Raw genomic sequence first — 14,474 nt, forward strand, 5'->3', positions numbered from 1 at the left:
TCTTATAAACGAAGTTTATGGTGATGGTACGAAAATTATCAGTGCTAATGTTTTGACCTTCCTATAATCAAGAACTCGCAAGTGGTCAGTCGAAAGAATGTGATTGTTGCCATGTTTATAAAACGCAAATGATGGTTTGTCAATATATACTGTAGATAAATGCAAGTGTTCCGTTGTTAAACTAATTTTGCTTTGGCTTGGCCTAAAACTGCCGTCTTTCCTTCTTAAATGCTGGTTCGTAATAATAGAACAGACTGTTGAGTAAGGAAATAATAAGAAGGAAGTGCTATGGAAATAACACTGAACTACTTGAAATTAACTGCAAAAAGGTCGAAAATCGGGACCAAGTTAGGGTAAAAACTGAGTAGTCATGATTAAGTGCTGTACTGTAGATAGGATGTAGAGCCATAATATTGTCTACCTGTAAATATTTAGTCCAAGAGTAATAGCACCAAATAAGGCCAAACCCAGAACAAATTATAAACAAGCTGAAAATTGCAGGATATGTTCAGAAAACTGTTCTGAACAACATACTGAAAGTCCCCAGAAATCCTGCTTGTGCTTCAGCGGAAATCCAAGATGGCGTCCAAAATGGCCGCAACTTTGGTATTTCCTCATCACAAGCCTCTGGGATGATAGAAATGCAAACAGGGTGGCAAAATATAGGTTTTCAAGCTCGGGGGAGTTCAATAAAACCATTACTTTAAAGATAAAATTACAATTTTATAGGGTAACACGATGCGATTGACTGTGTTTGAATGGATGAGTAAATGGGGAGTGTGTCGTCTTGTCTCGGCTACCTCCCTTTCCATGGGGGAAGCAGCCTAGGTATATAGATAGACAAATAGATGAATCGGCCTTCCACTTATCTGCACAATTCTATTTTTGCACTTATTTTTGCACTTATTATCATACAGGAACCTTAACTGTGTCATTTAAACAATGACAAAATTCGCATACAATAATGTGAAAGAAATGCAGCAACATGAAAATGTAAATTTGTCCAGCAAACATCATAAGATTAGACATAGCATATTCACACCAAGCATACACTGTATTAGAAAAAAATACACACCACATCAATTGAAATCTCCATTACAGCAATGGAAGTTATTAAAAGGAAAAAAAAGCAAAAAAAAAATATATAAAAAACAGTTCATATAAATGGCAAGCAAAAAGAAACAAAGAGAAAGAACATAAACTGAAAAACAAAAAATATATACATGTAAACACACACGTATGTATAATATGTATGTATCTCTATATATATAGATATATACAAATTTGAAAATAGACAATTTGGAATGCTTACAAAGTAGCCTTAAACCTCGATATCCAATATTACACATAGTTATCACCCTCTGCATCACTGTCTGGGGAAACTGGTCGAGGTTCGTCACATTCTCCATCTACATCCAGCAGTGACGGAGCTGGTGCCACATTGTTGCAGGTTTGGCCATTGCACTTAGTGCATACGTTGGAGCAATGCACCCCAAGCCTCCTACAACTGCATGACATCCACATCCATCTGCTCTGCTGCAGCACGAGACCATGTTTAGCAGAGTGTCAGGGGCTATGGGCTGATCTGTTTCAATGGGAGTGAGGTTGTTACCTTTCAGACTTCATCTGCACTCTGTTGGCTCCATGAAATTCCCCATCCACTCCTGAACTGTTAGGTATGTTCTGAAGGAATGCTGCTTAGCTGCAGCACTTGTTGGCTGCAGTGTTGACAGCTGAAAGGTTGATGCAAGAGAGGTCCTGCTAATTGCCTTTTTGTAGGCAATGTATCGGAACTTGTCCAGCGAAGCACATTTGCTGCTAGCTCCATATGGCTTCAGGAGGAAGCTTTCACCTGCCTCTTGCACTTGCTGGTGAGTGCTCCCAATATTGTTAAAGATGTGAAGACCATACTCTTTCTTCTTATGTGTCAGGTTGAATGCCTTGTGCTTCCCCTGGCGATACAGTGCAGACACAGTATCGCAACCAGTTATTGCATGGAGCACCATCAGATAAGAGCTTGTGTTGCCAATATTGTCTTGAATGTCACGAATCCTGTACAGTGTTACGGGGTTCTTCCGACACAGCATGTACACGTCCATGTTCGTGGTTGCTTGAGCCACCAGCATTACCAGAATGTCAGTGTCCGTACCAAAAACAACCACAGGTTTCCCTGACTCTGCTAAGGACAGAGCTGTTGATACAATCAGGGCATCGGCATCAGCCTTGGCCTGCTTCACTAGAATGCCTGACTGACACATAATGACACTAAGCATTTGTATTAGTCGCTCCTTATTGTGACCATTGGCCAGAAATGCAGCCTGAGAAGCAGTGGTTTGCATGTTCTGGTCAAACTAAATGTTACTAGATGTGGCTTTCTTTGCTCGCCACTGTTGCTCAGCTGCCTTTGTGGAGATGCTGGTATAGCCATCAAATACAACGTAGTGAGTGCTCCATAGTGTTTCATGGCATAGGATACATAACCGTGGCACACATCTCTGTAGTTAGATTGTTGTGACCACACCACTGTCTGCAATAGGTGACCCCCATCCACAACATAGTGACACTTGTCTGGCATGGGTTGCGCAGGGACAAACGACTTCAGGAGTGTACCTAGGGCACTCTTGTTTGGACACCATCATGAAACAGGGAAGAAGGTTGAGGGGCAAGCTCATATGCCATAAACTCTTCCAGGTCACCTTTATATTACTTTTAACTTCGGTATCGTTTCAGATTCCCATCTTGGCTTCTAATTAATAATTTAGTCGACATGCACATGCCTCAAGACCTATATTTTGACACCTTTTTTGTATTTCTATCATGTCTGAAATCAGAGATATGGGAAACTAATGGACTGGCGGCCATTTTGGACGCCATCTTGGATTTCCGCTGAAGCACAAGCAGGATTTCTGGGAACTTTTAGTATGTTAATCAGGACAATTTTCTGAACATATCCTGCAATTTTCAGCTTGTTTATAATTTGTTCGGGGTTAATCCAATTGCTCCTGGACTAATTCCATAAGATGCAGAGGCTATTTTGTTGGTTGCTATATATTAAAAGATGCAGAGGCAGAATTGTTGGTAGCCATGCATTAAACGATACAGACACAAAATTGTTGGTATCCGCATATTATAAGATGCAAACGCAATACTGCTGGTAGCCGTATATTAACTGATGCTATTTCAGTATTTGTAACTCGAAGTCGTACGTTCGAGCCTTACCTAGATAGAGTTATTTTTATTCACGCCTCCTCCTACTCCTCCTCCTCCTACTACTACTACTGCTACTACCACCACAACTACTACTACTACTGCTACTGCTACTACTACTGTTGTTGTTGTTGTTGCTGCTGCTGCTGCTGCTGCAAATACCACCACCACCATTTATACTACTACTACTGCTACTACTAATAATAATAATACCACCACTACTTTTTCAGAACAAGGAATTCTGTTTCGCTGTAGCCTTATGATATCCTGATGTTATTATTCAAATGGGTATTGAGTTTTAGAGTAGAGGGGGTTAGTTACAACCGCAATCTTCCTCTCCAGTATTAACCCGCCGCGTGCCAGTGCTGTTTTAAAACGATCTATTTATATACCTAATTTGCTTCCTCCAAGGAAAGGGAGGTAGCCGAGACAGGACGACACACTCCCAATTTACTCATCCACTCAAATACATTCATTTGGATCTTAGCCCCAAAGGGGAGAAGGGACAGATCCTCACTGCACCACACCGCACTAGGGTCAACTGCGCAGTGCAATCAGTGACATCCGCAGCAGGGCCCGACAGCAGAGCTGGTTTACCCCTGCCACATCATAATAGACCCATCCCCTTACCCACACCTGACCTGATTATCTGATCAGACCAAATGCGGGAGAATATCCCCTCAGGGCTGCGTCATCACTTATTCATTCACAATTTCTCTCCATTTATTTCTGTCATGCACAGCCACTCTTCCTTGTTCAACAGACATCCCTCTCTCATCCAACACTCTCTTCATACTGTCCATCCATCCTATTTGTGGTCTCCCTCTCAGCCTTACACCTCAGTTTTAAGGGTACAGCGATAACTCAATCCCCCATCCCTTTCTCTGGTCTGTCTCTTTTTAGGAACAAAAAAACAGAGGAGGGGTCCCTAGTCCCCTCATCTCGCCTCTTTTAGTAGCCTTTTACGACACGCAGGGAATATGGTGGCAGTATTCTTCCTAACACAACCTGGTCCCAGAGTAGCAGTACCACCCCATAGTGCGACCAGATTGTGTCCCCTCCGCGGCCAGTGCCAGTGCCATTGTAAAATGGTTTAAAATAAAAAAAATTCACTGTGAGTGCATTTTTCAAGATTTGCGGGTAAAAATTGGCAAGAATGTATGGTAACTGTTTCTCTACCATTCCCCAGGCTGTCAAGGCCATATACTCACTCACTCCCCCCCTCTCACTCGCTCTGCCTCACTGCCTGTGTGCCTTACCCAATGCTGTGCATAATGAAGGCATTTTGTAAATATTTTCACGTAAGTGTAAGTTGTAAATATTTTCTTGTAAGTGTAAGGACTATATAATGAAGTCAAGTTGTAAATGCCATCTTGTAAGTGCCAGGACTGTACATAATGAAGTCAGTTTGTACCTATCTTCAACAAAGTGTAAGATAATGCATTGACAGTGAGAAACAAACACAAATTGTGATAGATGTTGAAGCAATAAATAATCAGAAAACTGTACTGAACATTGCTATACCTTCCCAGCATAAATACCTGAGTAAACCCTACACAGAAAACGGCTTTCTCTCACCTACGTGATGAGCATGAGAGCGGCTATACCTGTATATGAGTATGCAGGACTCAATAAAACTCATTTCCGAACTTCGGTGAGTATTTTAATGGTAAAATTTTTTGTTTTCACATCAAAATCTATCATCTTAGCCAAAAAAAAAAAAAGGTCAAAAAATGGCCGGCATGGAGGCGACCCATAGGCCTAAAAATAGGTGGCACGCGGCGGGTTGAAGGTCTTTCCGAACTATCAATTTATCTATTTCTCCCTTTCGTGCCAGAAACTTTATTCTTTAAGGGATGGCTACAAACACATTGCTTCCATGTCTCCTGTTCTCTACCATTTGGCTCCCCTCCCTCCAACTCCCACCCCCTCTCTATAATATCTCATTACTTCATCCCTCCATCTCATCCTTGGTCTCCCTTTTTTCTGCACACATGCACTCTTCTAGTCAGTTTCTCATTCTCCATCATCTCCACATGCCAAAACCATCTCAAAATATTAGTGCCTTCATTACTTCCAATATTCACCTTCATTACTTCCATATCAGCACCACAACTCCTCTTAACCCGAGGCATCCTGTCGACATATGGGTACGTCGCAATGTATTGTCACAGCTAGTCCCATCGACATACTGGTACATTGCGCAGTTGCAAGGTTCATAATGTGCACAATTTTCAAATCTTGAGCTTGATTTTGGGTAAGTAAGGTCGCAAGACCTTCCCCTACCTGCCACCAGGCAGGGACACTCGGCAACCCCATGTGACCCGCGCTCACCCTTGGCTCGGTCACTCACCTGTTAGCAGTGACCCAGGTCAGACACGGCTCACAGTCTCTCAGAGGAGCAAATTCAAGCCACCCTGGATGCCTTCACAGGCAACAGTGATTCGCCTCTCGATGACGAGGTGGCAGACAAGGATTATGTCCTACCAGAGGAGGAGGAAAGTAGCAGCAGTGATGAGGAGGTCCTGTCCCCGAGGAAGTGGTGCTACATCACATATCATGCCACTAGAGAGGGCCAGCCTGCACCAAAACATCGTGCAATAACCTCTCTGCAGCCCCTACGTGATGTGGAGCCCGAAACCGAGGACGAGGACAAGGTTGGAGCCGTGGGACGTGCTGCCACGTGGTACGGCCGCGAGATAATCACGCATTGCGGCCCCGAGCGCACAGCACGTCATTCTATCAGGCGTTTTATTTTGGGAGGGCGGAAGTGGCGTGGAGGGAGTGGGGAGTGAAATTGAAAGTGTAGGGGCGGTCAATGAAAGTGAGAGTGGTGGGAGTGAGTCATTGCTCTCCCATGGTGGTGCAAGGCAGCAGAGCGTATCACGTGGGGCAGTGAGGGTGCGTGGTGAATCACGTGGTGTGGTGATGGAGTGGGGAAGTGAGAAGGAGCCACTCCCCAGTACATCTTATGCTCCCCAGTATTCCCAGACTTCCTCCCCACAGCCCCCTGATGTTCCCCAAGGCCGTAAGGGTAAGGGAAAAGGGAAGGGTAAAGGCCGAGGGAAGAGGAGTGCGAGTGAGGAAGCCCTCTGCACTCCTCCCCAACCTCCCCCACCAGCATCTCCTCCCCACGACGACGAAGATGACGATGGGGGCGAGGGTTATGTGAGTTGGAATTGAGAAGATGGCAGTGATTTCTCTCCCATCATTCACCCCATCACTGAGCTGGCTGCACGGGCTCCTGGGATTCACCATGGTTCCACCAGGCTGGATTTTTTCCACCTGTTTTTCAGTGAGGGTTTCGTGGAGCAGATTGTGGAACAAACCAACCGTTTTGCTAGCAGCCAGTGCCATGAGAGTGAACATCTGGGCACAGGGAGCAGGCGTTTGATCATTTACGGTAACCCTGTCTCCCTCTCAGAGATGTTTTTATTTTTTGCCCTGGTACTTTTGATGGGTATTTTACATAAAAACAGAATTCCATCATACTGGACAACGGACCCTCTCATGAAGACACCTATATTTGGCAAGATCATGAGCTGTAATCGGTTTCAGCAAATTCTAGGCCGGCTCCACTTTTACGATGCTGATGATCCTGCCAGTGCAAATGACACTGATAAGATGAGGCAAATTAGGTTAATTTTTGATCACCTACAGCAAACATTCTGTTCCACATTTTATCTCTATAGAGACCTTGTCATAGACGAGTCTCGTGTTCTGGAAAGGCAATATTTCCTTTCGCCAGTATATACCCAGCACAAGGCACCGTTTTGGGTTCAAGATCTATTTTATGTGTGACTGTAGGACTGGTTATGTGCAAGACATAGTCTTGTACACTGGTGCACAGACAGACATAATAGAAGATCGGAGTATTGGACTGTCTGGAGCAGTGGTAAAGACAATGATTGAAGAGTACCTTCATCATGGTCACGTCCTCTACCTGGATAACTGGTACACTTGCCCTCATCTTGCTTGTTATCTACACCTGCATGACACCAGGACTCTGCGGTACCATCAAAGTGAACTGGCGTCACATGGTCAAAGTGGGGCGGAAACCAGAAAAAAATGAGGTGGTCTTCAAGGCTAACAACATCCTAGTTACAGTGTGGAGCCACAAGAGAGAAGTCTGCCTCTTGTCCATGGTTCACCACCCATTGATGCACCGTACAGAGTCTGTGGATTACCGCAGCGAGAGGAGGCGCCGCATCTGGAAACCTGAGTGTGGACTGGTGGACCAGTCTGACTCCATGGTATCCACTGTCGAGTGTGCCAGGACCAAGATGAAGTGGTACAAGAAGTTCTTCTTTCACCTGCTCGATATAACTGCCTTCAATTGCCACCACCTGCACGCCATGACAACAGGAGTGCAGGAAACCTTTGAAGGGTTTGTGAGGGAGCTTGGCCGAGAGATTATAGCCCAGTATGCGGTCGAGAGGACCCAACAACGCATACGCACTGCCCCTACCGCCCAAACTCCCCTGAGAATTTCCGCCCGCCATTTTCCCACTCCTATACCTCCCCAGCCAAATAGACCTAGGCCCCAACGCAGGTGTCATGTGTGTGGTAATTCCCGTGTGAGACCCACCACTCAGAGAAAAGACATCCGCTATGAGTGCGTTGAGTGTAACGTGGGTCTCTGCATTCACCCTTGTGTCAGTGAATATCACACCTTCATGCAGTACTAATATGGTGTGAATGCGATATGACGCTCATACTCAGGAAAAAATGCGACATACAGATGCTCAGTATAAATATAAGGCCCGTAAATATGTAAATAATAGTATAAAGTGGAAACGGGTTTAATGTAAGTGGAAAATTATTATCTAAGTGCATAAATATATTCTAAGTCGAAACATTCCTAGCGAGTGTATATAGAAACAATATTCTGATGCTCAGTGCAATAAATAAGGCCCGTAAATATGTAAATAGCAGTATAAAGTGGAAACGGGTGTAATGTAAGTGGGGAAGTATATTGGCAGTGAATAAATGAAATATAAGTTGAAACACGAGTTGTAGCGAGTGTGTTTGCTACGTGAATATGCGCTAGCATTTCGCTAAATATCCTCGTAAGGAATGTAAATAAGTGAAAACATTTACATTGGTTGAAAATTGGTATAATGTCATGGAAACAATAATATGAAAGTAAAAAAAAAAATGTAATGTATGTTGAGAGAAGAGTCATAGCGAATGTGCTGAGTAGGCAGATATGCACAATAGTTATGCTAAATATCATCGTAATGAATGTAAACAGCTGAAAACATGTACATAAAGTCAAAAATGATAAAATGTCATTGAAACAGTATTATGCAAGTAGAAAAAATGATATGTTTCCTGAATCAAGAAACTTAGCAACTAGCGTGTAACCAAAATGACCAAATTCGCTATGCTCGTGCAATGGAACGATGCTTATTTTTGCTATATATATCTCATTGAAAACCATTATATTGTTGTTGTGATTGTAATAAATTATTAGTTCCAAATCAATAAATGTAGACGTGTTGTTTGTTGTTTCTCTCAAAATTACCAACCACAGAAAACGTGAGAGCCTGACACGTCAGTGACAGAATACGATACCTGACGCAGGGAGGCTTACCTGTTCTGACCACTTATGGACCCCAGTAAACCCTTTCTTGGTGATTTTCCTTTATTTCTCAACAGAAGCGGAGGTTTTTGCCAAAAAAAAAAAAAATCCAAAATAGCTCGGGATTGGGGGGTATCGGAGGGTGGAAATCGGTTAGGACTTGACGGGTTAATAAAATCGCCTGATAGCAGCAACATTATACTTTAATGACTGCCACCAGAAGTCAGAGGATCGTTGTTGTTGTTGTTGTTGTGGCCCCAGGCTTACTTGAAACCTGAAGCCGGTGGACGGCAGGCTGAAGTTGCTCTTACCCTACAGTCCACCACCCACCTTTTGGGGGAATATAGAAGTAGCTAAGGAACGTATGCATAATCAGGCAGTAGAACAATCTGGTTATATGGTGCCACCACCTGAAGATGTCCCTCTCCAGTACTGGATTCAGAAGGTTAATGAGTTCAATTAGGTGTGGTTTAAATTTTTCTCTTGCAATGTCTGCTGATTTTATTCGGCTTTGGAGTACCCAGTAGTAGTCGTAGTAATAGCAGCAGCAGAGTAGACCCAGTGTGTTTCGTGTAACAAAACCTTCAACCTCAGCAAACAATCGTCCCTGTTCGACTGTGCCATGCAGTGAACCGATGTTTCCTTGCAACTGACAGCACCTCACCCCATTGACAGCGCCTCGCCACAGCGAGGCACGGGGAAGATGGGGAAGTATGGTTCGTGGATGAATGTCCCATTTCTGGTGAATTTGGGAACCATAGTAGGCTCCACATCACAAAGTTACTTGTTTATATGTTATTACCTAGCATTCCAAATGGCTTCCTGGGTTACAGGAAACCACCAGGCTTGTCACTCAGTGCAGAACCACTTAAAGAAGAGGTGGACAGCTGTACATCAATTGAGTGAATAACAGTCGCAACTGACTCCCATAGTAAAGGGATTAATGAAGACTTGTGGTCGGAACTGAAAGTGACTGTTGGCTTCACTGCACCTCTTCCTAGGCGTTTATTTTGCATATTACACCTTGCCATTCTCTTGTATCTTGTTTATATCACCTTCATATTGACACATTTCCCATCAGTAACATGCGAATGCAAAAGGATCCTGAGGTGCACTGTGCAGAATAAATTGCTATGGAAGAGGTATTATGAAATATTCACAACCACTGTAAAATCTCTCTTAAGTTAATTCCTTTACCTTAATTTGATGGAGATTTTTGTTGCTTTACTACTTATACCCCGTAGGCCAGTGGCACAAAAATATGGTACCACGGTTCTACATCCTTTACATAGCACTTCTTCGTGACTATACTCATTTTACCTAACGGCCGAAATTTTTGCTATGCAGCACATTTCTTGTAGCTCTATGGCAGATCAAGACAATTCCATAGCTCCACATCATTTTCATAGCATTTCTTCCTGACTAGTATTACATTCTAGTGGTAAACAATTGTTACAGCAGATTATTGAAGGTGAAGAGACGGCAATGCAGGCCAGATTAAAGTAAAAGGGGAGAGCATCATATCATACAGCTAATCTGTTGCTACAACTGAGCATTCAAGATGTAGAAATAACAATTTGAGGCTAAGTTAAAGTAAAATGAGTGTAATTAACCCTCTCAGGCACATTGATGCAAATCACTTTCTTTTGTGGTTTGGCACATAAACGCACATTGATGCGAATCGCATGAAAAAGCGGAAAAAAAACGCCATTAAAAAAAAAAAAGTTTTCGGCCAATTTGCATCAAATTTGGACACGTTCTAGCGGGTGTGTCCCTCTTCCGAGGTAAACACTTGGCAACGCCGTCGAGCCTCCTAGGAGCCTGCCTGTAGTGAGAAACCTCAGTACCTCAGAAGGAGTCAGGCTGTAAGGCCACATCATGTGTCCTGTCCCTTTAAACATATCTAATTCTCCCCCTCCCGCCCGAGTCAAAGCCCCGATGGACTTAGTGTGATAATATATTATTTCTGGGCATATTTTGAAGTGATTTTGTTGATGGAACATAGATATATATCTTGAGGAGAAATGGTGCCTGTTATCAGTCGCTATGCCTAGGGGCAAGACGCATGTTCACTGTACTGGGATTTTGCCACTCCGCCTCCCCTGGGCCCTATGCTGTGACTACATATACGTATATAGTGAATCCAATGCCTAAACTGTATACTGTAGTGTGTGAAAGCTATAGTGGCTGGCTTTGTGATATATTGGAACTAGCATGCATTATGTACGCCATAGCCATAGTGTGGAATTGGGCAGGCGTTACCTGTATGCCATAGTCGGGAAGGGATTATTAGAGGTGTTTAGGGATGGATATTTTGATTATGATACTGTATATGTGTATGAATTTGTGTGAAATATAAGGGCAACATACTGTGAGTGTTCAAGAAGGAGTGTGGTGTGTGCCTTTATAGCGGTGCATCGTAAATCTCGAGATAAAAGTGCTGCATCATGGTCACGTACCATAGTAAGGAACATAAATAATTGTAGAGGTAGGAGTGGAATCATTGTGGTAGTCATGTATTTGTGTATGATTTAGTGTAAAGTGTACATAAATTGAGCTGTGAATGTTCGTGAAGGGATAATTTTGGGGTGCATAGCGTATGTTAGTGATACTTTAGCTCCAGGTGTGTGGGGGCATAAGGACGCCGGGCGACGATGGACATCATTGAACAGGTACTGTAACTTGCTAAGACATTTACTGAGAAGTTATATTTTATGTACAATGAACGTGAAATGTGCAGTGAGTGGCTGTGAAGGAATTTTGTGGGTGTGTAGCGTAGGTTAGTGATACCTTAGCGGCAGGTGTGCAGGGACGTAAAGACGCCTAGCACTATGTGCATCATTGAACAGGTCCTGTAATGTGGTAAGGCATTTGTTGATTATTTATGATTTATATAAAATATTAGTGATATGTGTCACGAGTGTTTGTTGTGGGATGTGGGTGCGTAGCATATGTCAGTGATACCATCGCGGCAGGTGTGCAGGTGACATAAGGACGCCAGGCAATGACGGATATCAGTGGACAGGTACTGTGCCTTGTTATGAGATTTGTTGATTATTTAAGATTTATATAAAAATGTTTGTGATATGTGTCACGAGTATGTGTTGTGGGATATTGTTGATGTGTAGTGTATGCCAGCAATACCGTAGCAGCAGGTGTGCAGGTGACGTAAGGACGCCAGGCAACGACAGAAGTCAGTGGACAGGTACTATACCTTGAAAAGACATTTGTTGATTATTTATGATTTAAAAAAAAATGTTTGTGATATGTGTCACGAGTGCTCGTCGAGAGATAGTATCATGTGTTGGGAGAACCTTGGGGGAAGGAGGAAATATATATATATATATATATATATATATATATATATATATATATATATATATACAGTATATATAACCTCTCCACCCCATCCCTCCATCTCATCCTCGGCCTCCCCCTCCCTCTTCCCCCCTCCACCTCACTCACATACACTCTCTTCGTCAGTCTTTCACCCTCCATCCTCTCCACATGGCCAAACCACCTCAGTGTGTTCCTCATAACGCTTCCTATCACATCCACATCCACACCACAACGCTCCTTTATATCCTCATTCGTCAGCCTGTCTCCACGTGACTCCACAGGCTCCTCTTAAATAACTCATTTCCACTGCTCTCACTCTTGACTTGTGTCCTTCCAACAATGTCCAAGCTTCACTTTCGTACGTTAGAGTTGGTATCACAATACTGTCATGTAGTAACTTTTTCACTTCCATGCTCACTTCCCCGTTTCTTATCACTGCTTTCAAAGAACCAGCAACCTTTCTTCCCTGCTGTACCCTTTCAAGCATTTCACCCTCCAAACCTCCATCCTTACTCATCACACTACCCAAGAACTTAAATGTAGTCACATTTTCCAATTCCTCACCATCCAACCTCGCTGTACATTCACTAACTTCACCTCTCTCAAAGACCATCACTTTACTCTTCCCTACATTCACCTTTAGATTCCGTTTCTTACACACTCTCTCAAACTCATCCACCAAGCCTTGCAGCTCTCCTTCGTCTTCACTCAACAACAGAGTATCATCTGCAAACAACAGTACAGGGAGTTTCCAAACACTATCCTCTCTCACCAGGGCCACTCCAACATCCACTCCCCTACCTTGTACCTCTTTTATTACCCCATCCATGTACAGATTGAACAACCATGGAGACATGACACATCCCTGTTTCAAACCAACTTTCAAAGAGAAAAATTCACTCAATTCACCATCCACACGCACTGCAGCCTTCTCACCATCGTACATACTCTTCACAGCATTCAACAACTTCCCATCTACTCCATATATTCTTAAAACTTTCCACAATCCTTGTCTATCCACCCTGTCATATGCTTTCTCCAAATCCATGAAAGCCGCATACAACTTCTTTCCCTTCTCTAGAAACTTTTCCACTAAAGATCTAAGAATGAATATCTGATATACTCAACCTCTTCCCTTCCTAAAGCCTCCCTGTTCTTCTCCAACTAATTTCTCTGTTCTTCCTCTAACTCTGTCTATAAGTATCCTACCATACACTTTTCCTATTATACTAAGAAGACAAATGCCCCTATGATTACCACACACTTCTTTTTCCCCTTTTCCTTTGTACAAGGGAATAATTATACCTGACGTCCAATCCTCCGGGACTCTACCTTCCTCCCAGGCCAATCTGCACATCTTCCACATCCATTCTACTACTATCTCTCCCCCATGCTTCAGCATTTCACCACACACTCCATCAATTCCTGGGGCTTTCCCCGATTTAACTTTCTTCATTGCTTCCACAAATTCTATCCTACTGATTTCTTCCTGTCTTCTCACCTCCCTCCTTCTCCCAGCCATTCCCCAGCCACTTATACTCGCATTACTTCCATCCTCTACGTTCAACAATTCCTTAAAGTGTTCTCTCCATCTGCTCACTTTTTCTCCCTTCTCCACTAGTAATCTACCATTTTTATCTTTCACTCCCCTGCTAACTTCACTTCCACCCTGTCTTACTCTTTTCACTTGTCTCCAGAACATTTTCTTACAGTCCCTCCACTTTACACTCAAATTCCTTCCAAATTCCTCATCCACTCTCTTCTTACTCTCTCTTACTAATCTTTTCACCTCTCTCTTTCTTTCCACATATAACTCTCTCTTCCGCCTCTCAACTTCTTCCACGCCCCTATTTCTCATCCATTCATTGTATGCTTTCTTCTTTTGTGCCACAGCCTGTTTCACCTCTTCAGTCCACCACGGTGTTCCTTGCACCCCCCTCTGTCTTCTCTTTCTTCCACACACCACATCACATGCTGCACATATTTCTTCTCTAAATATCTTACATACACCTTCCACGTCTCCCATCTCCTCAATTCATATTTGCCCAATCGTTCGTCCACTTCTCTCTTATACTCTGCCTTTTTCTCATCCTCTTGTAACCTTTGCACTCTCTTGCAACTACTCCTTCCTCTCGTCTTTCCCTTCTTCTATTCCCCCATCTTACTTGCATCCTAATTCTGGCCACCACCAAGTAGTGGTCAGAAAGTCCACTCCCCCAACCTCTATACACTCTTGCATCCTTTACACATCTTCGCATCCTTTCATCCACACACAGATAATCAATCATTGCATTCCTTTCATTCAGCTCACCACCCACCCTTCTCATCACTCGCCATGTTTACC

The 14,474-nt window shown here is 43.3% G+C and overlaps 1 protein-coding gene across 1 annotated transcript in view; it reads left to right on the plus strand.

The window, feature by feature from the left end:
- LOC145391625 (nicotinamide phosphoribosyltransferase-like) overlaps positions 1 to 14,474 on the plus strand; it is a 385,561-nt gene that overhangs the window by 186,149 nt on the left and 184,938 nt on the right. The gene's annotated exons all lie outside the window — the stretch shown is intronic.

The sequence above is a fragment of the Coenobita brevimanus genome, chromosome 19, assembly GCF_032717465.1.
Source record: "Coenobita brevimanus isolate Jiangsu-jjx chromosome 19, ASM3271746v2, whole genome shotgun sequence".
Lineage (NCBI taxonomy): Eukaryota > Metazoa > Arthropoda > Malacostraca > Decapoda > Coenobitidae > Coenobita > Coenobita brevimanus.